This window comes from Ambystoma mexicanum, chromosome 4q, assembly GCF_040938575.1.
Source record: "Ambystoma mexicanum isolate Mex_15411 chromosome 4q, UKY_AmexF1_1, whole genome shotgun sequence".
Taxonomy (NCBI): domain Eukaryota; kingdom Metazoa; phylum Chordata; class Amphibia; order Caudata; family Ambystomatidae; genus Ambystoma; species Ambystoma mexicanum.
The window spans coordinates 597,952,181-597,977,826 of NC_090928.1; positions in this window are offsets into that span (position 1 = coordinate 597,952,181).

The window sequence follows — 25,646 nt, forward strand, 5'->3', positions numbered from 1 at the left end:
GTTTGCCCATTGCGCTATTTGCATTGCAAAATCAGTCTGGCTCAGATCATCACCTAACTCCTCATGAGTTGGTGACTGGATGCCGAATGAGAACACCTCTTGGTGCTCCAACCAGGGTAGAAACTGATGCCCAGAGTGTAGGGAAGACATTAGGTGATGAGATGTATGATTACCTAGTACCAATGACTGCAGGTGTTTCTTTCATGTCTGAACAGATCATGAACTGAAGGAAGGGGTCAAAGAGGACTGAAAAAGAAAGCCAGCCAACTGATCCAGACTGCTTATTGAAACAGACAATTTTATATCCAGGGGACCAGATGCTGGTGTGCAAATTTTTCCACACCTGGAATAAGCCCTGCTTTGGCGGACTCTATGAGGTGGAAGCAGTTACCCCCACAGCTGTTAAACTACAAGGAAGAAGAGCCTGGCTGCATCTGCACAACATTGAACCGTACAAGGAAGAAACCGCAACCCTTCATGCATCTACTGACAGCGAAGCAAGAGAAGAGGTTCTGTGTATGCAGACAAGCTCAGTAAACAAGAGCAAAGAAAAGGAGTTTATGTAAAAATAAAAATACCCTTGAAATAAAGATAGTAATTTCTTAAATCTAATAAGGAATGAAGACTTGCAGGTATCCTGGAACTTTTTTATATACTTAAAGGAACAATGCGTTAATGCACCAGAGCCAAAGGATAAGGAATACATTGCATCTTCTATGCTACCCATCATGATAACATTACACACATTCTTTTATGCTGTTTTCACCTACATATTACAGTCTTTTCCAGCTCTGATTGGATTAAGCGAAGAAGAAAACAAGAGCCAAGTATTAGACAATTAAAGATGTGGAAAACACATGCAAGATGGAGTGAGCAAGTCTCCAGAGTCCAAGAAGTGTAATGACACCCAGCACAATTGAATCAAATAGCAGTAAATAGAAGGTCAAGCTGCACAAATTAGTGATCTCCTCACACGTGATTCAGAAGTTGAAAACAAGGGCTAATCATTAAGCCCAAATGAAGATAATAGTGTGCCTACACTCCCTTGAATGTTCCAGAAGTGAGAGCAGGCTTCAAGGTCAACTACAAAGGATAAGTCTTGGCTTGGAGCCTGACCGATGAGAGACGATGGACTAATTGGGAAAGTGGGGAGTATTCTGACATTGCTTGTAGCACCTGAATTTCGTTTTGCTTATGTGTTGCTAACGAGCTGAAAGTCCAAGGTTGTGAACGTATGATGTTGGGCATGAGAGAGGGTCTTCCAACCCCCTAGGCGATACTGAATGAGAAACAAATTCTAAGAAACCACATCCAAGGAACAGGGGGGGTGCACATAGAGGAGGGTGTGCAATCACCTTAGTGCATGCATTACAAGCTTTATGGTAGCTATGGGTGCGAATGCCATTTTGGCGAATGGCAGCCATTTTAGAATTTAGGCCCAAGGGTGGTGAACAGCATTTTGTGTGTTAGTATTAGATCCCTTGCATGAGCGTGAACACCACCCCCACCACAGCCAGGTGTCACAGAGTTTAAGAGATCATCCATTGTTCTAAGAGTTACAGGCCCTTGTGCTGTGGAAAGAATGGGCCCTGCAAAATCATGAGAAGGGAGCAGAGCGCCTCTTGGCAGTACCATCCCACAGAACAGATAGCAATACCCTCCTGCCCCCAATGATCCCCCACAAGAAATACAGCTTTGCAATGCTTTTATCCTGAGACCCCTGCATGCCACAGGACCATCCAAACCTAGACCACCGACCATAAAACATTTATACCCCTCGATCAATCACTAAGATCAGAAGGCAAGGCTATCATGCCTTCACAAATGGCTCACATGATTTGTGCAGGGGCGTGCAGGATGGCAACAACTTATAGCCAAAAAACAAAGGTGGAGGCCCTTAGGAGTTGCTGATCTGTCGGAGAGCAACTGAAGCAATATGAGTTAGTGTGACCGCTGCTCTGCCCACAAGCCCATTCCTTATCTTCCAGGTGCTTGTTACAACGAAAAAATAACATTGTTTGTGTTAGTATCCAAATAATCATTAGGCCAAGTTCACCTCAGATGAGGAGCCCAGCAGTGCTCACGTGGAAAGGAGATGGACAGATGAAGACGGACCAATGGCCTGGCATCCCATATGGAGTGGGCCCTACATGTATAGGGCTCCTCCAATCTGTATTGTAGAACTGTGCTATATGCCATTGTAAGAGGATTCAATTCAACACTACAGCTAAGTCAACGCCTAGTCTATAATACTGAATGAAAACCCTTATTGATATATCTTTAGGTCCAGTTCATGCGTTCTGGATGACTACCCCTATATAACACCCCTCTCTTGGAATCCCCCTGACCCCACTGAGCCAAGAAGTAGTTCTGTTTTGCAAGTTTAAAAGGTTTATTTGATAATTTAAAATAGATATATCACACTTTATAATAAATTAATACTTGAATATCACCCTTAATCTGATATGATGAAGATTAACAACGGAGAATCTGGCACTAACACGCTTCTCTATAATCAATAAGGAGTTGACATGAAATGAATAAAGTGGCACACTGGTGAATCGGAACAAAAGTATAAGGTGGTACAGAATGCTTTATGTAAGCTCAGGTGGATGCAATATTCAATGAATGCAGTACAGAAAATACGCAATATGATTTCAACCAAACAATGTAATCACTTTTCTCTGGCTACTCCCCTCCCCCCCTTGATGCAAGGCAAGGAAATGGAAGGAAAACACACAGTTCTCAGAAATGCAATCAACTGTAATTCAGTTCAATCCAGCAAGCTTAAACAGAAGTTTGAAAACACAGGCAAATGCTTTGAGAGGTGCTAGCAATGAATGAGAAATATGCTGGAAACGCTCTTAATTCCCTTTTAGAGGTTCAGGATGAGTGGTATCTAGTTAATATTAGTCCAGGCTCACACTAGCAATGATGCAGGGATAGTTAGCAGGTTAAACGAATTTCTGGCAAATGAAATCAGGCAGCAGCAGTTTTTTTACATGTGAAGAAATTGCAAATCGCGGCAAAATTCGCGGATGCGCCGAGCGCTGTTACAAAGGAACCGCAAGGACTATCTCTACCGTTTTGGGGTCCTAGGAAAGCCTGGGATCTCAGCTTCCAAATGAAAGTTATTGCAAGTCTCTAGCCCAAACGGTTGCGGAGATATGAGTAATTTAGTAAAGGTCGTTTTTGGTTTTGTAAATTTTAAACGCACACTTTTTCAAAATGACAAATTTTACTAGAAATGACAGGTGACAGATAGGAGGCAGTTCTACTTAGGTTAAATAGATTGAATTAGATGAATTTAAACTAAGAGATGTGTTCTGAGTTTTGCTAAGTACTCACAAGAGATTTTGAACAGGAAAGCGACTTGGTCACGATCTTCAGTCTGGTCAGGTCTTTCCGGATTCTGCTCACAGCGCCTGGTCTGGTCTCGGCTAGGCACAGCACTGCTTTCTCTCTGGTCTGGTCTCTGCTAGGCACAGCACTGCTTTCTCTCTGGTCTGGTCTCTGCTCTGGATAGATTGAAGTCTCTAGTTTGGCTTTCTGGAGTTTGATGGAGGTAAGTATGGATTTTTCCGGCAGGGCTTCCAGCGGCAGATGAAATTGAATGTCTCTATGTATCCTGACTCTCTGCTTTTATCTGTTTCTTGAGAATGGGTGTGTGTGTTGCATCACTAGACTTGCCCCTCTCATTCGTCATTGGTCAGGCTTCCATTCCTCCGCTTGATTGGCAAACTGAACTGTGAGTCAGATTGATGTCATTTTATGATCTCTTGAAACATCCTCCCTTATCATCTGTGCACCCAAATATATATATGATCAAAATCCATACTTCAGAGTTACACAGTTGTTTGAAATTACATATACATGGTGTGGCTGAATTTAGCCATGTCTATGTCCAAATCTGCTCATTCTCGGAGCTTGCATTCAAAGAGTGTACATAATTGACTTTTTAACTGCTTTTTCAATTTCCGACATGGACCCAACTTTACATACATGTGTGCAGGGGGTAGGGACATTAACTGATGAAGTTTCAGATTTTTAACATGCACACATTTAGAGTAATATCCACTTTTCCGCTAAAACCCCCCTGAACATACCACCGGTTCCTACCACGTCTTAAACTGTGGGCAGAAAAATCACAAGAATTATGGTATCATTTCTAAAATTTTCACATGTCCGCACTATGAATTATCCCCCTTTTTATAAAACCATATCCTTGCTGCAGGGGTGTGTCTTTTCAGGTCACATGGTACAGAAACCAGTCTTTCCAGTTTCTGCCAAGCCAGCTTGCTTCTCACAGGCAGTGCCCCTCCCAGCTTCTCCAGGAGGAAGCCACTTTTTACGACGTCTGTAATAAAAACCTTTGCCTGAGTGGAGAGGGCTTTGTTCACTCTCTGGCAGAGCACAGATAATTCAATTATCAGATAGATGGCATATCCTTTGTGTGGGCAGCAAAAGGAAGGTTGGCCTGGGAACATAGTTGTGACTCAAGTTTCACTCCTGATGGGATCCGTTGCTAGGCAAAATCAAGTTCCTTAAGCCAGACCTTCAGCTAACTTTTTGTTGCTTTTAAAATAACTTGTAATTTTACACATGCAGCTAGAATGCTGATTCTAAGTGCAAAACTATGACATTTCAACAGTTACAAAGGCATGTGACACCAAACATAGGTCACTCATTTAATTTAACATTTTCGATTTTGGTGGTTTTAAATCCAGTTGGAGTTAGGCTTAAGCTGCTGACTCCATAGCATTTTTGTTATAAGCATTGTTTTTGGGCTCTTCACAGTAAGATGGTTATGTGGAACCCCACAAAAAGGGTTGAATCTTTAAAGTGGTCCAATGAGTCACGATTTCAGAAACTTTTTGACATCAGTAAAAGTGGATTTTGTTAACAAAGACCTTTCTTTACACTGGTGGGTGGCAAGTTAGGTAACCATTTTGGTGTGTGCACAACTGCGCAGCTTTCCTGGATTTCGGCGCACATGTGGGTTTTCCGCCATCTTGAATTTCCTAAGCCCACAGCACCAAATGTTGTAGCAGGGTAGCTTAAACGTGGGTCAGGACACCCTACAAGCCCCCCCACGTGACTGCACTTTGAGTTTGGGTCGATGGGGAGTCGCGTGCCCAAGGGTTTTGACCCACGCACCGGTCTGTCCGCATAATCTTCTTCCTCTTCTGTAGATGGCACCGTTCAGCATCTTCTTCTCCATCCGGTCAGATCGATCAGTTCTCCTCGCCGGTCCTGATGGGAAGATTGGGCGGTACCCCGGGCCCGTTGTGTCTTTGCTCCCGGTCTCCGGATCGTCCTTCTTGGTCATCCTTCATGGTTTCATCTCTCCTAGGATGATAAAGGAAGAGCGGCAATATCTACTCATAGACGATTTTTTTTTCCACCACTGTTGAGATAGTGGGGCAGCATATGCATTTCATCGTAACGAAATATTACATTCTTATTTTGAAAAAAAAAAACAGCATCACTAGAGACAGTTTCATGTAAATCACAATATTTTAGAGACTAGATGTGGTAGGTTTTATGATTGGAACTGAATTAGTCTGATACAGTACCCGCTAGGATTCCAGAGGATTCCTCCAGTTGTTGCAGAGTGTGCCTGGGATGGCAACATTTCAACTGGTTTATGTGGACCCACTTGTCTTCCCCCTCTGCCGAACCACCTTTGGGGATGCGGATCTTGTAGGCCACAGGGGAGATCTTATCGACGATCTCAAAGGGTCCCTTCCATGTAGGCAAAAATTTGCGCTGCTTGGCCTGGTTCCTTTGGAAGTTGTATAGATAGACCTGGTCTCCCACCTGATATTCCTTCCTGGAAGTTTTCAGGTCATAATGGGTCTTCATGCTATCAGTCGATCTTTCTAGATTCCGCTGAGCATAAGCAAAAGCATGTTGGAGGTGTTTCCTTAAATTCTCTACATACTCATGAGTAGTGGAGGCATTTATCAGTGTCTGCTCTTGGGTCCTGTAGAGCAAATGCTGCGGAAGCACCATCTTGCGCCCAGTCATCAACTCAAATGGTGACATTTTGGTTGCAGATGAAGGGGTAGATCTGATGGCCATTAGGACCAGAGGTAATCGTATATCCCAACTTGGCCCAGAATCTGCCACAAACTTCTTTAATATGCTCACAATTGTCCGGTTATATCTCCCTACTGCCCCAGAAGAAGCTGGTCTATAAGCAATATGCAGCTTTCTCTTGACCCCCAGTATCTCCCACATCTTTGTCATTACTTCACTGGTGAAGTGGCTACCTCTGTCTGACTCAATCCTTTGAGGTAGACCAAAACGGGAAAAGATGTGGTTAATCATCAAGGCAGCTGCCGTTTCTGCCTTGCAGTTTGGGGCTGGGAGACATTCCACCCACTTGGTAAACAAGCATGTCACGGTCAACATGTACTTATTCCCCCTAGCCGAGCGAATCACAGGGCCTACAAAGTCGATTTGTAAATCTGACCATGGCAGTGTCATTCCCCTCTTTTGTAAAGGCGCCCGGTGTGTGAGGGATGTCGGCTGAAATTGTGCACACACAAGACAACCCTTCAAATATTGGTTGAGGTCCTGGCCCATGTGTGGCCAGTATGCAACCTCTCTTAAGATTTCCAATGTTGTGTGAAACCCCCTGTGACCGGCAGTGGCCGCATCATGGGCGTGACTTAACATCAGGCTTCGGAATGAGGTAGGAACCACCCACTGATCGTGGCCAGCTTTGGATTTCCTTACCAGCAAACCGTCTTGGATCCGGAACATTTTTGGACATTTCATCAACACTCTTAGGTCCTCTTTCCCAATGTAATCGGTATCCGTCAGGGGAAAGTTCTCAGGGTCCTCAAGGTGCTGGTAAAATTTACCAATAATTGGATCCCCCTTCTGAGCGGTAATCAAATCAGCATCAGGGGTCTCCTTACTCCATTGTGCAATTGAAGGGTCGTTGTGAGCATTTGTCTGGGACCTAGTGATGGCAGTGACCTGGATTTCCCCCAACAGGGACTCAATCTCAATTAGATCCCCTTGGATGGCCCCGGTTTTGGCCAGCTGATCAGCTAAGTCATTTCCAGTTTTGTCTGGTCCCTCTACTTTGGAATGACCCTTGATCTTCTTCCAATAGATGGTCATCCCATTCGAGGTGACCAGATCATCAATGTTTTGGATCAACTTCCCATGTTTCAAGGGTTTGTTGTTAGCACATAACATGCCTCTGGTTTTCCAATTAACCAGGTGCTCCACGAACCCGTTCCGTACATAATCCGAATCTGTGATTATGACCAGTTCGCGGAGTTGATGCTGGACAGCAGTGAGGATGGCCTGATGCACAGCCATCAGTTCTGCCACCTGACTACTTCGGGGACCAATTTTGTATCCAGCGGAGGGTTCTGGGGACTCATTCACCCATGCATTCCCTACGCCGGCCACCAGTTCTTTCTCCCCGTTGTTGTCAACATGGTAAGAGCATCCATCCACATACACAGTGGGCATTCCCTCACACTTGTCTTCTTCAAAGACTTTGTGTGGGGAATTAAGGTATGCCTCCATGTTGTCCTTGATTTTCAGACTTTCGTCCTCGAGACAGTTTTCTCTGGCACAATCATGCAAGTCAGCCAGACCTTGCGCGAGGGGACTCTTCTTGTTTTGGCCATATCTGACCTCCACAGGAAAGCCTTGCATTGACAGAATCCAGGAAGTAATTCGGGAATTACTCACATTTCCGGCCCGGATTCTGTCACTTTGGAGATATTGTAGAGGCTGGTGTGGAGTCTCCACTATGATGTGTTCCCCCTGGATAAACGGGCGGTAATTCTTCAATGCCCACACCGTTGCCAGGAGTGCCTTCTCACAATCGTTGAATTTTTCCTCCACAGAGGATACAGTTTTGCTCGCATAGGAGATTACTTTATTGACCTTGTCATGCTTTTGATATAATACTGCCGTCAAGCACGTATTAGAGAACCCCGTCTCCAGGAAGAACTCCTTGTTTCTGACAGGGTAAGCTAGGCAAGGCGCTTGTGAGAGGCTTCTTTTGAGTTGTTTTACTGCCTCGGCTTGTTCTGGACCCCATTCCCACTTGACCCCCCCCTTCAGGAGATGAATCAGGGGTCTGGTGATCTCTGCGTAGCCCTCAATGAACTTTCTGCTGTAATTAGTCAGTCCAAGGAGGCTCCTTAGTTCCCGCAGAGTTGTGGGGTCTTTCAGTTTCTGAAGTGCTTCCACTTTCTTTTCCTGGGGACAGAGACCCTGAGGAGTAATCTCATGCCCCAAGAAATTAACACGGGTTCTACACCACTGTGCTTTCTGAAAGGAAAGTTTTGCTCCGGCGGCCCTCAACTGTGTCAGAACATAACGGATCTCTGCTATGTGTTCCTCCACAGATGAACTTTTGATGAGGACATCATCTACATAAGCCAGGTTACCCCTCGTACCCAGGTCGGGCATGGCCTTATGTAGGAAAATATTGAACTCATTACCGGAGTTAAGGTATCCGAAGGGAGTCCGGGTCCATGTGTACTGCTGGCCCCCAAAGGTAAAAGCCAGCTTGTATTGGTCCTCCCTACTGACAGGCACGGTCCAGTATCCATTGGTCAGGTCTATTGCAGTGAATACCTGTGACCCCTGAATCTGGGCCAGCCCTTGGTCAATGTAGGGAAGAGGCCATCGGGAAGTGTGGACCCGTTTGTTGAGCTCCCTGAGGTCAGCGCAGAGTCTCCACTGGCCGTTTGGCTTCAATATTCCCAGCACCGGATTATTGAAGGTGCTGTGGACTGGACGGATTATTCCCCGGGACTCAAGGTTCTTAATTATTTCAGTAAGGGACTCCATTGATGCGAGAGGCAAGCGATATTGCTTCACAAACACTGGAGTCATGCCAGGGTCCGTGGGGATTGTTGTTGTGTGGATGTCGGTGCGACCACAGTCATATGAGTCTACCGCAAAGAGATCTTGGAAATCCAAGAAAACTTGTTTCAACTTTTGCTTTTGTTCCAGAGTCACACAGGCATCAGCTAGGTTGACTCTCTCTTCCACCATCTGCCTGAAGCCTGGAAAGACTTCTGGTTTGGCTATCTCCGCGGCCTCCTCCAGCTGGGTGGAGAAGTCCCTGGTCAGAGTGCTGATCTGGACCCGAGGCTTCAGGTGGGAAAGGCAGCCCTCATGGACCTGGAAAATCACCTCATCCCTCCTGAAGTCACAAGTCACATCTTCCTTACCATAGGGGCAGGAAGTGTACACCAGGAAGTTCCCCCCATGCCGGGTAAAAATCCTGGCTGGTGTTGCGTTGTCATCACTGTCACTGTCAAAACAGTCCTTGGGGATGGGTCCTAACAGTTCATTTACAAGATCAATGGAGAAATGTCGGTCATCAACCGCCATTCCAATAATGGTGCCTGCGGCTAGAGTAATACTCTTTAAGTCGCTGTTATCCACCTCTATTAGAATGGGGTCATGTTCTATGTTGACTAATGGAGTCGGGTTTACCCCCAACCCTTGCTGTTGGAGAGAAGCATTTAGATGTATGTAAGCATCAGGGTTTTTCAACTCTTGTCCCCTTTTAACTTTCACTTCCAGGGAGAATTGTCGGGTCCTTTCTGGGATGGTGACTTCCTCTTTAACCTGAATTTCAACTGTATAAGGTAGCAATTGAGCTGACCTAAATGCTTTTTCTGGATCATCAAAGCCCATGGGATTATCCGCTAATCGGGACCAAGCTTTGAAGTTTATTAGGTCCAAACTAATGGCAAAGCGATTGAGAATGTCACTGCCTAAGTAAAAGGCGGCAGTGACGTCTCGCACGACCCAACAATTATGGACTATGCTCTTGTTGCCAATGGAGATTTTGAGCATACACCTGCTTGGCAGGAGATGTTTTGAATTAGGTGCTTCCAGGTCCATTTCCGATTTGTCTATCAGTTTGAAGGTGGGAATGGCTGGATCTTTTGGGAGTTGGCGGAACATGGCTTCGCTGATGAAGCTCTTACCGTTGTTCACACACACTCGAGCGAGAACAGAGTCCTTCCCATCATTTAACTGAACAGGGATGAACAACTGCTCTCCAATTTGCTGAATCTCAGCCAGGCTCTGAGCTGATTTCACATCTTTCTGGACTATAGGAGTGGGAGTTTCAGATTGTGGATTGGTATAGAATTTCAGAGTGTTTCCTTCCAGCGTGGAATACCACCTTAAACTGGAAGGAAGGTTGATTTTCAGAAACAGAGAGGACCCCCCATCACCAGTCTGTTGTCCTACTGCTATTACCGTCACGTCTGGAATTTGGTTGTTCTGGAAGTGAAATTCTACTTGGTCAGATTTTTGTTCAACCATGTGGCATGTGCCGTTTAAACTAACATGGTTGACACTCTGTTTTAATTTTATGGGTCGGCTAGTCTGAGTCCAGAGGACCTTGTTTACGCAATCTATTAGGGGTGACAACCTTCTCAGGAGGTCATTCCCTAGTAAACAAGGGGTGCCCTCTGGGGTCACAACTATGACCGGGTGTTTCAACTTATGTCGCCCGATCTTAATGTCCAAGTCTGCCGTCCCCTCGACGGGAATTTCCTTCCCGTCAAAGTTCTGCAGTTGTCCAGGAAGAGAGGTGAGAGGAATTTGGTAATTCTCTCCCCTTCCTGCATTCAGTTCGTCAAAGGCCCTTCTGGACAGAAGGGTAGCTTGAGATCCAGTGTCCACCAGTGCTGAGATTGTACCCTGCCCCTGTACTTGTACCGGGGCATAATATCTTCCCTCCTTCTCCTCAAGGGGGCACAGATAATGTACATTTTTGGACAACTGGTGGGCTAATTTTCTGGTTTTGGACATCGCTAGCGAGGAGATTTGGGCAGAATTCTGTGGAGAGTCTTGGGAATCTGAAAGAAAAAATTTGCAACTGGAGATCAGAGCCATTGTGGGTTCCCCTGGCTCCGTTTCTGGGCCGCCCCCCCCTTTTTGGAGGCAGTCGCCAGGATGGGTTTGAACCAGGGGATTTTCTTGCTGTTGGTTCTGGGATGAGATGGTGGGCGGCGGTAGCTCAGTCTCCACATCTCCCCAGTCTGGATTTGCATCCCTAGGGACCCATTTTTCTTTGGGAGGAGTTCCCCCCTCTCTGAAGGAGAAGATCCTTTTCCCAGGATCCTCTGAGGATCCCTCTCCCTCAAATTGGAAGATCTGTACCTCCTCCTCAAACTGAGTCTGTTTGGGTCTTTTGTTTCTCCTACCCCCCCTCTGCTCCTTAGGAGGCAGACTTTCAGGGGCAAGAGATTTTGTTTCCGGTTCCTGGGTTTCCAGGGGCTGTTTACAAGTGAGGAAGGAAGCTTCCTCCAAGGCTTTACACCCCCCTTCCCTTTGTGCCTCCTCCCTGGGAACCGGTGATTTATCGGGGTGCTGCCCCCGTCATTGTTCTGGAGCACCAGGTCCAGAGTTGGGTGCGTTCTGCGCCGGCATGCTGATCTGAGGGTTCTGCTGTGCCCTCAGTATATGACCCATATCCCGCGCCATGTTTTGAACCTGGCGCTCTAACTGGGAAACCCGCTCAGGCTGATACGGGGCCCTGTTTTCTCCCCTGGGCTGATCCCGGGAAGGGTAGCTGTCCCTCCTCTGGTAATACCCCGGGTTGGGAAGATTTGGGTACCCCTCCACCCTTGGCCTCCCCTCTCCCGGATTCAGTGGTCTGGGCTCAGGGAATTGGGGAAAGAAGGATGGATGGTTTTGGGGCTGAAAGTCGGGTGGATATCTGGGGAAAAAGTTCTGCCCAGGGTTTGGTAATTTTCTGCCCTCCTGTGGGAAGTTTGGAGGGAAGTTCCCTGGGTTAGGTGCTTGGCTGGATCCCCCCCCTTGGGCTGGAGGAGTCCACACATAACCCAGGATGGGTCTGTTACCTTTGTAGCGAGGACTTACATAGTCAGGAGAGCGAGGGACCCCATTTGTGGGGCTGCCTCCCTGGCTCCCTGTCTGCGACTGGCCTGAGGACCTTCTGGGCCTAGCATTATTAGGTGCAGGTAGGTTTTTAGGCCCCCCCATCTCCAAATCCAAAACGGGGGTGACCTTTACCTCTGCCACCTTGGCAGCAGCAGGGGTGCTGTTGGCTTTGGGGTTTTTCTGGGCATTGCTTTTAATTTCTATGGGCTTCTGCACCTCATAGATCCGGGTAGCCTGTTCAATGACCCAGTCTAAAGATCTTTTCTCATGAAAATCCCTCACGAGCTGGGTCATGATATATTTGGGCAAGGCATGGAAAAACGTATTTATAAACTCTCTACTATCTGTGCGCACCCTTCTGGTGGTCTGCGCAAAAGCACGCTTTAACTCCTGCACAAATTCTTGTGGGGCCTGATCCTCCCCACATTGCAAATTGTAGGCTGCCTTGCGAGCCTCTTGAGGATTTCTGTGAACAGAAAAATGTTTCAAGATGGCCGCCTTATAGGTGGACCATCTTAAATGATTTTGGTCCTCCAGCCCCGCAAAGAAACTGGAGTATTCCGGGGAGAAGGTCCACTTTACATATTGAATACAGCTTTGGCTGTCCTTCATATGGAAAGTCTCCATCATTTGCTCAAACAACTCTAAGTGCTCCCAAACAGAATACTTAGCGTTCTTATGGTAAGGCGTGATGACGCTCCTGATCGCCTTAATCTGCTTTAAAGGGTCCTTAAGCAAGGCCCTTTTTGTCTTATTGGCCTTTTTGGTTCGGGTAACCCTTGTCCATTCTTCGTCGGACTCAGAGGCACTGCTCCCAGAGGTTCCCGTCTGTTCTTCCAGGTTTTCCCGGATTCTGCGAGCCTGGGAATGGCTGGCAGAATGTGGGGACCTGGTCTCCTGTGTCCTGCGCAGTTCAGAGGAGTCTTCAGATTCCTCCTTGCTGTCAGGATTTGATGGGTACCCCCTCCACTGACCTAACTGGGCAGAGGTTTTCAGGATGCCCTTAATGGGCCTACTCTCCTGGGGTTCCCCACTGAACTGTATTGTACTTGGGTGCCCATACCCGGATGCCCACCCCTCCATTCCTGGATGGTACTGGCCTATGAGCCCCATGCTTCTGGCTGGATAGTAATCTGCCATCCCTGTGGCCCTGTGCTCATGTGCGCCAGGGGACATGGGGGTGGCAGAGTCCAGGGACTGAGAGGTATGAGGGCCTCTGGTACTAGGGCTCCTGAGGTTATGCTCCGGAGTTTCCATTTCCCAGCGAACCTCATCTCTATCCGCCCCTGCTCCCTGTTGCAATGCAAGAGCCTGCATTTGTGCCTTCAGTTCCTCAGTTAAGGCCTTACTCGACTCTATCAGTCTCTCCTGCATCGCTACCTGCTGTTGGAGCCTATCATTGTGTTGACAGAGGGCCTCATTTTCCCTCTGTGCTTCCTGGTTGGTCCTGGAGAACTGGGCCAGTCTTTGCTGCAGGAGGGTTACCTCCTGAGCTGTGTCCCTATTGGCCTGCTCCTTTCTTGCTAGAGCATCCTCCACCCTCCTGGTGTGCTCTAGCAAGTTCTGGTTTTCTTTTTGGAGGTCACCCAGTCCCTGGTGGGCCAGGTGATTTTCTTCCATTTTCCTTTTTAAATGGCAGACTTCCTGGCCTAAGGCGTCTCTTTCCTGACTAAGAGCCTGCATTTGTGCCGCCAGGTCGTCCCTTTGCCTTTGGAAGGCACCAGCTTTCTGGCGCTCCTGATCAAACTCTGCCTGGGTATCCAGGTCTTTCAGGATCAGTTTATTGCTCTCCTCTTTCTCTCTGTCTAGTTGGATTTGCAGGGTGGCTACCTGCTCTGTGCATGCCCTGTTGAAATTGATCTGTTGCTCCAGCTTTTTCTGGTTCTGCAGTAAGGAGTCCAAACTGTCTTGGTGCTCCTTCTGCAGGGCCAGAAATCGGGTATCCTGGTCTGTCTTTTCCTGTTGTAGGATGCCCATATCCTCTTTTATTTTAATGATATATTGCCTACTATCATTTTCTGCCTCCTGGCTCCTCTGCAGCCTCTGCTCAGAAGAGTCCAGATCAGATTGGGCCTTCTGTAATGCCATCTGTTGCCTATTTGCCAGATTTTGGCTTTCAGCACATCTATCCTGCATGTCTCCCATATATAGGTACAGGTATGCTGCTATCCTGGCGATCTTATTGTGTTCCTCTTTGGCTTTAGGAGCCATATATAGTTCACTCAGGGCCACATGTAAGGGACCCTGATCTCTATATATATCTGACCCTGTTTCAGTGACCTGTTGTGTGATGGCCTGCAACCACACATCCTGGCCCTGTTCGGTCCATTCACCTCTCACAAATAGCTTATGCAAGAGGTGCTCTCTGGCTATTTTCATGTCTACTAAGGTCGTCATTCTAGAGATTGGTCTCTGTCCTGACTTACAGAAGTTAGTATTTTATTTTTGCAGAACAGAACTTTTCTTGGAGTGTCCCTTTTGAGGAATGCTTCACAGCGTAATGCAGCGTGGTGATCCGACCGGGTGTATGTATCCCGTCAGTTAGCACACTGTATTAAGCTGCACAACTGGTAATCTAACCCAACGTCTCGGCTCGAGCCCCCACTTTGTAAGAGGATTCAATTCAACACTACAGCTAAGTCAACGCCTAGTCTATAATACTGAATGAAAACCCTTATTGATATATCTTTAGGTCCAGTTCATGCGTTCTGGATGACTACCCCTATATAACACCCCTCTCTTGGAATCCCCCTGACCCCACTGAGCCAAGAAGTAGTTCTGTTTTGCAAGTTTAAAAGGTTTATTTGATAATTTAAAATAGATATATCACACTTTATAATAAATTAATACTTGAATATCACCCTTAATCTGATATGATGAAGATTAACAACGGAGAATCTGGCACTAACACGCTTCTCTATAATCAATAAGGAGTTGACATGAAATGAATAAAGTGGCACACTGGTGAATCGGAACAAAAGTATAAGGTGGTACAGAATGCTTTATGTAAGCTCAGGTGGATGCAATATTCAATGAATGCAGTACAGAAAATACGCAATATGATTTCAACCAAACAATGTAATCACTTTTCTCTGGCTACTCCCCTCCCCCCCTTGATGCAAGGCAAGGAAATGGAAGGAAAACACACAGTTCTCAGAAATGCAATCAACTGTAATTCAGTTCAATCCAGCAAGCTTAAACAGAAGTTTGAAAACACAGGCAAATGCTTTGAGAGGTGCTAGCAATGAATGAGAAATATGCTGGAAACGCTCTTAATTCCCTTTTAGAGGTTCAGGATGAGTGGTATCTAGTTAATATTAGTCCAGGCTCACACTAGCAATGATGCAGGGATAGTTAGCAGGTTAAACGAATTTCTGGCAAATGAAATCAGGCAGCAGCAGTTTTTTTACATGTGAAGAAATTGCAAATCGCGGCAAAATTCGCGGATGCGCCGAGCGCTGTTACAAAGGAACCGCAAGGACTATCTCTACCGTTTTGGGGTCCTAGGAAAGCCTGGGATCTCAGCTTCCAAATGAAAGTTATTGCAAGTCTCTAGCCCAAACGGTTGCGGAGATATGAGTAATTTAGTAAAGGTCGTTTTTGGTTTTGTAAATTTTAAACGCACACTTTTTCAAAATGACAAATTTTACTAGAAATGACAGGTGACAGATAGGAGGCAGTTCTACTTAGGTTAAATAGATTGAATTAGATGAATTTAAACTAAGAGATGTGTTCTGAGTTTTGCTAAGTACTCACAAGAGATTTTGAACAGGAAAGCGACTTGGTCACGATCTTCAGTCTGGTCAGGTCTTTCCGGATTCTGCTCACAGCGCCTGGTCTGGTCTCGGCTAGGCACAGCACTGCTTTCTCTCTGGTCTGGTCTCTGCTAGGCACAGCACTGCTTTCTCTCTGGTCTGGTCTCTGCTCTGGATAGACTGAAGTCTCTAGTTTGGCTTTCTGGAGTTTGATGGAGGTAAGTATGGATTTTTCCGGCAGGGCTTCCAGCGGCAGATGAAATTGAATGTCTCTATGTGTCCTGACTCTCTGCTTTTATCTGTTTCTTGAGAATGGGTGTGTGTGTTGCATCACTAGACTTGCCCCTCTCATTCGTCATTGGTCAGGCTTCCATTCCTCCGCTTGATTGGCAAACTGAACTGTGAGTCAGATTGATGTCATTTTATGATCTCTTGAAACATCCTCCCTTATCATCTGTGCACCCAAATATATATATGATCAAAATCCATACTTCAGAGTTACACAGTTGTTTGAAATTACATATACATGGTGTGGCTGAATTTAGCCATGTCTATGTCCAAATCTGCTCATTCTCGGAGCTTGCATTCAAAGAGTGTACATAATTGACTTTTTAACTGCTTTTTCAATTTCCGACATGGACCCAACTTTACATACATGTGTGCAGGGGGTAGGGACATTAACTGATGAAGTTTCAGATTTTTAACATGCACACATTTAGAGTAATATCCACTTTTCCGCTAAACCCCCCCTGAACATACCACCGGTTCCTACCACGTCTTAAACTGTGGGCAGAAAAATCACAAGAATTATGGTATCATTTCTAAAATTTTCACATGTCCGCACTATGAATTATCCCCCTTTTTATAAAACCATATCCTTGCTGCAGGGGTGTGTCTTTTCAGGTCACATGGTACAGAAACCAGTCTTTCCAGTTTCTGCCAAGCCAGCTTGCTTCTCACAGGCAGTGCCCCTCCCAGCTTCTCCAGGAGGAAGCCACTTTTTACGACGTCTGTAATAAAAACCTTTGCCTGAGTGGAGAGGGCTTTGTTCACTCTCTGGCAGAGCACAGATAATTCAATTATCAGATAGATGGCATATCCTTTGTGTGGGCAGCAAAAGGAAGGTTGGCCTGGGAACATAGTTGTGACTCAAGTTTCACTCCTGATGGGATCCGTTGCTAGGCAAAATCAAGTTCCTTAAGCCAGACCTTCAGCTAACTTTTTGTTGCTTTTAAAATAACTTGTAATTTTACACATGCAGCTAGAATGCTGATTCTAAGTGCAAAACTATGACATTTCAACAGTTACAAAGGCATGTGACACCAAACATAGGTCACTCATTTAATTTAACATTTTCGATTTTGGTGGTTTTAAATCCAGTTGCAGTTAGGCTTAAGCTGCTGACTCCATAGCATTTTTGTTATAAGCATTGTTTTTGGGCTCTTCACAGTAAGATGGTTATGTGGAACCCCACAAAAAGGGTTGAATCTTTAAAGTGGTCCAATGAGTCACGATTTCAGAAACTTTTTGACATCAGTAAAAGTGGATTTTGTTAACAAAGACCTTTCTTTACACTGGTGGGTGGCAAGTTAGGTAACCATTTTGGTGTGCGCACAACTGCGCAGCTTTCCTGGATTTCGGCGCACATGTGGGTTTTCCGCCATCTTGAATTTCCTAAGCCCACAGCACCAAATGTTGTAGCAGGGTGGCTTAAACGTGGGTCAGGACACCCTACACCATAATGTCATTGGTGACGTTGTTTGTGCTTATAATGTACTGCACGTGCCTACAGTACTCAGAATGTTTGACGGCAGCAGAGTTCTTTGCTGATGAACTTCTATTTTGTAAGGAAGAAATACTTGTTATCCTTGCAAGTGTGTCTTGGGCCTTTTTCCCTAGAGGGCTGTAGTTTTTCTCATGTGATCATTCAGGGGTGTGCCTTCATTGCCAACCAGTCAGAGGGTCTATGTAGTAACATGCTGTAGAATGTTGCAAAGACCAACCTGCTTCCATTTTTTTGTTATAGATATTTAGAGGTAGTTTGAGGCGTGCCCACCAGATCTGGGGCAGCCAATAAAGTTATGAACACTTATGTATACTATAGGCACATATGTTTCCTTAACCAATCCCTCCCTACAATAGGTTTTAGTTTGACAAGTAGGATGATGTCATAGATGATTCATATCAAGGTATAAAACCTTTGTATAATCACATTTGGGCCTGAGTGCGTGAATTACTGTTTGTTATTCGCCAGATTGCCCTACTTTATTTTATGCTGATAATAAAGTAGTACTTTGCCATATTCTTTGAGTTTGTCCGGCTATTTGGGTCTGAAATCATTACTGGTAATTCCACCTAGCACATGAGATGCTTCAAGGTGCTAGAGCACTAAATCTACCATCATTAATAATTTCTTCGTGAAATGTAAGGATATGGCAAAAGAAGCAATCCTTGTGGTTGAGTATAAAGTCCAGAGCGACCATGCCACACTAAGCCTTAATTTAAGACTAGGCCAGGAACATAACAACTACCCTATATTTGGAGAAATTACCTTAAATCCTACAGGGAAATAAAATGAGGGGAACTGCCCAGAATATGTATGCTATAAGCAAACACACAGGAAAAACACCCCTAATAAATAATTGTACTGATCATAATTCAACTGGATATGCCATCGTACAGCCTCAATTCGTCCTTATGCTTCCTGGGCTGTTATAAGTAAATTAAGAAAATGCTGGACCTGATCTATGATGCCAGGATTGAGTAAGGGAAGCGCAGACTCACGCAAGAAATTCAATGAATTAGAACAATTGCTCAAATAAGCACATTTGGTATTACATGGCCCGAGGTAGCGGCCGTGTAGTTATGGTTAAGTTGATAAACCCATAGGAAGACCACTTTTTTGGTAGGTTATAACGTCGCTCCCCCTGGAGGAATCCTCACCAAACTTTGCAAAGCAAAAAAAGTACAGGGCCGGCTCTGAATTTTTTTACCACGTTGGGCAAGGTTTCGTGCAGGGGGATAAAGTTGTAGGGGGGTCCCAACATTATTTTTTTCCCCATAGACTGAATGGACAAAAACTTTGCACACAGCTACAGCCCGAATGGCTGGACGGATTTGCACCAAATTTGCGGCAGGAGCGGGGGCTTGGGTCAAAATGTGTGCTTATGTGTGTTTGGTAGGAATCCAATCAGTACTTTTGTTGCAAAAAACTGAAATGTACGTCTCTAAAAATGTGTCATATCTGGGTCTGCTCTGCGGACCCATTTCCCTGTTCGCTCCGTGGACAGAAGTGCCATTGGCTTGTGAAACGGCGTGCTGTCTGAGAACTTTGGAGGCGGCCGGTGATTGGCTAGAGGGAAGTGTGCTGTGCAGCAACATTTTTTGGCTAATGCCGCTATGGTGTATCGGAGGACAGTGCGCCGGCGTAAGGGTCTGGAAAATATACTGTACGCCATGCCGCCAACATGTACTGTTGGCAGCAAGAAGGAAGGGAAAGGGTGGAAGAGTGAGAAGTGGCATATGCAAATAGGTGGAACAAGGGAGTGCCTGCAGTATTGGTACGTATTGCGCCACTTCGCGGGTACCTGACAGGCGACTTCTTTGTGTGGTGATTGGAGGCAGCTGTCGTAACGGCCCGATAGCTTGTGCCGCAGCCTTTTTGCGGCAACCTCTTTCCGTGGTGAGTGGTGACAGGTGACTTTCAGAAGGGGAGTGAATTGCACATGACATATGTTGGGTGGGAGCGTGGGTGGCTGTGCTCTGCGGATGGATTGCGGTAGTTGGGCACATGGTGGCATGCATGGGTGCATGAAGTAGCTGTGGTTCTGTTGAAGGATTAGACTACTGGGTGTATGGCTGAAGGCCTTAGAGTGTAGGGCATGCACTCAAGAGCCTAGGGCTTCAGCACACCCACTGCAGCAATGACTTCGCATCCGGTGGAGGGTGGTGCTTGCATAGTGTGGTGTGTACGGATTGGTTGGAGTAGGGCAAATGTTGCGAACAGTATGTGGGTAGGTTGCCCGTCACACAGTACTTTGTGAATGGAAGTGCGTACGCCCATAGTATGTGAATGAAAGTGCACAGGGGTGCAAGAGACAGTGTTTTCTTTCTACATTATGGTAACTGTTGCAATTTATTCCTGCAAAGCTCCATGGTGGTGCGCAGGTTGGGTAGGAGTGCTGGTGGCAGTGGTGTGTATGTGGATTGTCGTAGTTGGTGACATGTGACATGTATGGTGGCAATATGTTGCAGTGGGTCTGTTCAAGGCCTAGACTATTGGGTGCATGGCCGAAGGCCGTAGGCTGTAGGCCATGCACTCAAGAGCCTACGGCTTGAGCACACCCACGGCAGTAATGATTTTTGACTCTGCATCAGTTAGAGGGTGGTGACTTGTACAGAATGGTTGTGGAGCACATTTTAGACGCAATAGAGCAGCAGAAGTGAGCTGCCATGCATGTATGTTTGGTTTCACAGGTGAGGTCACTGTTAGAACATGGTAAAGTTTTTCATGTGTGTTTGGAAATGGTGCAGTGAAAAGTCACGCAGTGTGGGCACTGGGTGCAGTGTTTGCATACTGTTAGTATGGGAGAGGGTATGGTTGAAGCGCAGCTTATATGTGCTTGCATAGTGTGCTGTGTGCAGATTGCTTGTAGTAGGGGCAATGTTGTGAACATTTTGTGGTTAGGTTGGCAGTGACACAATATTTTCTGAGTGGAATTGGGTAAGACCATAGTATGTGAATGAAAGGGTGTAGGGGTGCTGGAGACAGTGTAATGTTTGGAGATTATGGTAACTGTTGCATTTTATGCTGTATAGCTGCTTTGCGGTGCAGAGGTTGGGTAGGAGTGCTGGTGCCAGTGGTGCGTATGTGCATAGTGGTAGTTGGTGACATGCTGACATGCATGGTTCCATTACAGTGAGGGAAATGTATGCAATGAGCACACCCACTGCAGCAATGCAGGTTTGACAGTGCGTCAGGCACAGGGTGGTGATCTTTGGAGAATGGGTGTGGAGCACATTGTAGATGTGCTACAGCAGCACAAGTGAGTTGAGAAGTGTGTCTTGTGTGTTCCATGGTTGTGGTGATAGTTGGAACATGCTACAGTATTTGGTGTACTGCAGGAGATGGTGCAATGAGAAGCTGTGCAGTGGTAGGGAATGCACAGAATGCAACAAATGCGCCGTCACCCAACAAAGACCTCTCACCTGACCTGACCGCTAGCCACACCAATGTCAAAGACAAGAAGCTCATCGGTGCACTTATCAATGCCCGATCTCTCCCTGCACATGCCCTAGACATAGCGGATATGATTACATCAGAAAACCTAGACTTCCTGGCTATCACTGAAACCTGGTTGCATGCTGCAGCTGGCCCTTCACTATCTCTGGCTGTCCCTGATAACTATTCCATCATCAGACGTGACAGGGAAACTAATCAAGCAAAGGGTGGAGGATTAGCCTTTATTTTCAAAAGTTCTCTTGAACTCAGGGTGATTCCTAACATCCAGATACCATCTGCAGAACTACTCTCCATTAAACTACCTATCTCTCCCAACCAAACGGCTACAGTATACCTATATCTATACCCCCAGGTCCTATCTCCTCATTTATTGAGGACATATCATCTATCCTTGCTTCCAACACCAAGCCTAACTCGCAAATCCTACTACTAGGCGACTTCAATCTAGGATACCTAGATGTGGACGATTCTAAACCCTCTTACCTCGTTAACACTCTAACTAACTTTATGCCTTACACAACACATCAATGAGATCACACACATCAAAGGTCGTACCCTCGACTGGGTTGCTGACCTGAGCTGTACTCTTAACTTGATCGCTGTAACTCCTTGCCTTTGGTCTGACCATCATAAAATAATCTTTGAAATCAACTCCTCTCCTCAAACATCCAAACCTAATCTTGCCCCGTCCATCAAAACCCGTAACAAGAAGGATATCACGACGGAGAAACTTCTCCCCATTATTCTTCCCGTACTCAATGCATCGTTGTCCACTTGCTCAGATCCCACAGTTCTAGTGGATACATATAATCAGGCCATGGTAAAAGCTCTCAACATCATTGCACCGTTAAAACTGCGTAAACAAAAACCTTGTCTTCATCTCAATTCATGGTTCACTCCACAACTCAGAGACCTACGTAAAGAAAAAAGAAAGGCTTAGTCTCATTGGAAAAATATACCATCTCTAATTAACAAAAACAACCTAACCTTTGCCTCCTCCACTTATAAAGCTGCTCTTCTTACAGCCAAAAAAGACGTTTACAACCAACATATGCTGCAGGCACAATCAAACACTAAGGAACTATTCAAGATCATAAAGGAACTAGAGTCCCCTGTAGCCCCACTGGACACCTGCATCCCTGACACTGCCTGGTGTACCAACATCCAAAAGGCACTTCAAGATAAATCGCCACACTTCAAACTAAAATTAATGCTAAAAGAAGTAACCTCTCGGACTCTGCCCTGAACTCACCTTCATTCAACCTCCCCACCCCTAAACATGCTTGTAAACCATCCAGCTTCTCACCTCATACTATTGAGGATGTTGAAAATATCATAAGGAATCTCAAGCCTTCAAACTGTCAAGGTGATACATGTCCTGCACCTGTTATCAAGGAGGCAGTTTATGACCTTGCGCCCCTTATCACCACCTTCATAAATGCTTCTTTCCGATCTGGTATTGTCCCGGACAACCTCAAGGATGCCTGGGTTATTCCACTAATCAAAAAACCCACTCTTGACCAAAGTAACCCGTCTAACTACAGGCCCATTACTACTGTGCCATATTTACAAAGAATGTTGGACAGTGCTGCCTACCTACAAATTCAGGATTACCTTGAATTGAACTAACTATTGGGTCTCCGTCAATCAGGCTTCCGTCCTAGACATGGTACAGAAACTGCCCTGATTGACTTAAAAACTCAAATTGAGGTCCTAAAAGACAAAGGTAAGTAGGCACTCCTCCTTCTTCTTGATCTTTCAGCAGCTTTTGATTTGGTAGATCATAACATTCTTTGTCATCACCTCAAAACTGCTGCTCATTTCACTGACGAAGCCTCATCATGGATCAGTTCCTTCCTGGCTAACAGAACCATGAGGGTTTTTTCTCCATCGGCTTCGGCTGAACAAGCACCTGTCCCTTGTGGAGTCCTACAAGGGTCTGTGTCCCTCCCACATTATACAATGTGTTTACAAAGCCACTCTTCGATATACTTGACTATCTGGGCGTCTCCTACACCAATTACGCCGACGACACCCAGCTACTCATCCCCATCACAGGCGACCATGTCTCTGACGCTAAAGCACTCAATTAAGTCTACTCAGTCATCCAGGCCTGGATGGAACATCATGGGCTCTGCCTTAATGATGAAAAAACCGAGTTGCTGGTCCTCGGCTTGCATGCCAAACTGTCTAAACTAGACTCTGCCTACAATTCATTTACTATCGATGGAAACATCATTAAAATGTCCAAGGTAACAAAAACACTTGGTATTTACCTTGACTCGACACTTTCTCTCACCAGACAAACAAATGCGGTGGCGTCTGCATCGGCCTATACTTGCAAACTCATCACAGCTTGCAGACCTTTCCTGACAACCGAGAACTGCATCATCCTTGCCAGAACTCTAATCATGGCAGAAATTGACTACTGCAACACCCTATATTTAGGGACTAGCCAAAGAAACATTGACAAGCTACAAGTTACCCAGAACAATGACATCAGGGCTGCCCTTAACTTCCCTAGGAGATCTCACATCTCTGATAGAAGACGCAACCTACATTGGCTCCCTGTCGCGCATAGAATATTTGTCAAAACTCTAGCCTTAGCCTACAAGGCCCAGAACAACCTGGCACCCGATTACTTGGTCAATCGCTTCACGTGTCACTCTGCCAATAGACCCCTGAGGTCAGCCTATGTGCAACACTGTCTATCCCTAGCTTCAAGCTGCAGACTGCCGGGGGAGCAAGCTTCCCAGTCCTCGCTGCCAAACCATGGAACACAATACCCGCAACACTATAGCACAACCAACTTTCCACGCCTTCAAGAACAAAATCAAACTCTGGCTCTTCGAGCTTGATGCATCCTCCTCATCCATGTAACATACTCCCCTGTTATTACCCCAGGCTTTACCTGAGGCCTGCCCTACTCTGCACCTATCTCTCTTTCCATCTTCGCTCTCAAGTGTAATCTGCAGTATGGCCTAGCAATACCACCTGAAATGACTACAGTTACTATTGTAATGATGCACCTGTACGTAACATGTGTTTTGCCTAAGCTATTCACTTTGTTAAGATTATGCCTCCCGTCTGGGAAACCTGCGAACTTGTATGTAACCATTAACTTGCAAACTATGCGCCCAGATGCCCCAGGGCAAGGTGCTCAATATATAAATAAAATAAATACAAATACAAATACAGATCAGGCATACTCCATAGGGACCCATTGTACACCACCCTACACAGGAGAATGGCAGGTAGCGTGTACAATTACAACTAAATGCTGTCCGACATGCTTGCAATGTTAGGCAGTGTTTACTCACTTTGCCTGGCGGAGTGTAAAGTGCAGGGCAAAAGGTAGTGTACACTCATGTACACAGACTTTTGGCCTGTACTTTTTGTACTCCACCATGCAAATGACTACAAATTTGGTGGCGGGGAACCGCATACGTGTATGCCAACACATAACGGCCCCCACCATCAAATTATGACTTTGAGGAACATGAGCTCCTCACTGATGATGCTCTGATTACTTACCAGTGATCTTCATTACTCCTAGTCCTACTCTTCCTCGACACAGTACTTACCTCATGAGGCCCCTGCCTCTGACACAGAACCTTCTTCTATTTATTTAAATTCCTTTGACTCCCCCCCCACATCCATGTCACTCAGTTTCATATTATCAAGCCGGAACATGGGACCTTCCCTGCAGGGAGGGTGAGGAGGGTCATCAGTAATGTGACGAGGAAGAGTACGACTAGGAGTAATGAAGTAAGTAAGTAATCAGAGAATTACCTCCACATCCACTCTTCCTCGTCCCAGTACTTACCTCATGAGGTATACCAAAGCAGAAACGGGGAAAAGGTCCCAATGAGACACAGTGCCAAAAACAATGCAGCAAAACACACCCACAATAACTCTTAATTCACATCCCCACAGACAAAACTCAAACCACGAAGAAACCAACCCCCGAGTGGGAGAAACTCAACCCATAGCGGTTGATGAAAATACCTAGACCAGCTAAGGCGCCAGCCATACAAATCTCTTGCAGAGAAAACCCTCCTTTCATCGGCCCAGGAAGCCGCCAAACCCCTGGCGGACCGCCCCTGATCGTGCGCAGGCAGTGGCCAGCCAGAAGCCACATAGGCCCTGGAGATCACAACCCGGAACCACCGAAAAATGGAAACCACAGAGGCGTTATGCCCAGCCCCAGCCGGACCACAAGCAATCATAAGACTATGGTGGAAAAAAGCAAACTTAGCCAAATACTCCAACACGTCCCGCCGGACATAATGTTAAGCCAAGCCACCTCTTCAGGCATTCTCGAATCATGAAAGAAGTCAGGGAGAACCAGATCCTGAGAGGTGTGAAAACCGAGATACAACTTAAGGGAGGAACTTCGGACCACACCACAGTAGTCTGGCAGCACCCTCAGGAAAGGAGGGTGACATAAGAGAGCCCCAATCCCCCGAAGCCTACGGGCAGAAGCGAGGGCAATAAGAAAAGCAGATTTCAGTGTAAGATGTTGGATATCAATCTCGGAAATGGGCTCAAAAGGAGGCCCTTGAAGGAACCATAATACAAGAAGCCCTTTATCAGCACAAGGACGGGAAGAAGAAAAACCCAGAGCAACTTCCCCACTAACACCTCCCCATCCAAGTGACCATCAGAGTCCCCCAAAAGGAATTACATGGAGGGCCACTGAGAGCGAAGCCTGGAAAAAAACTGTCAGG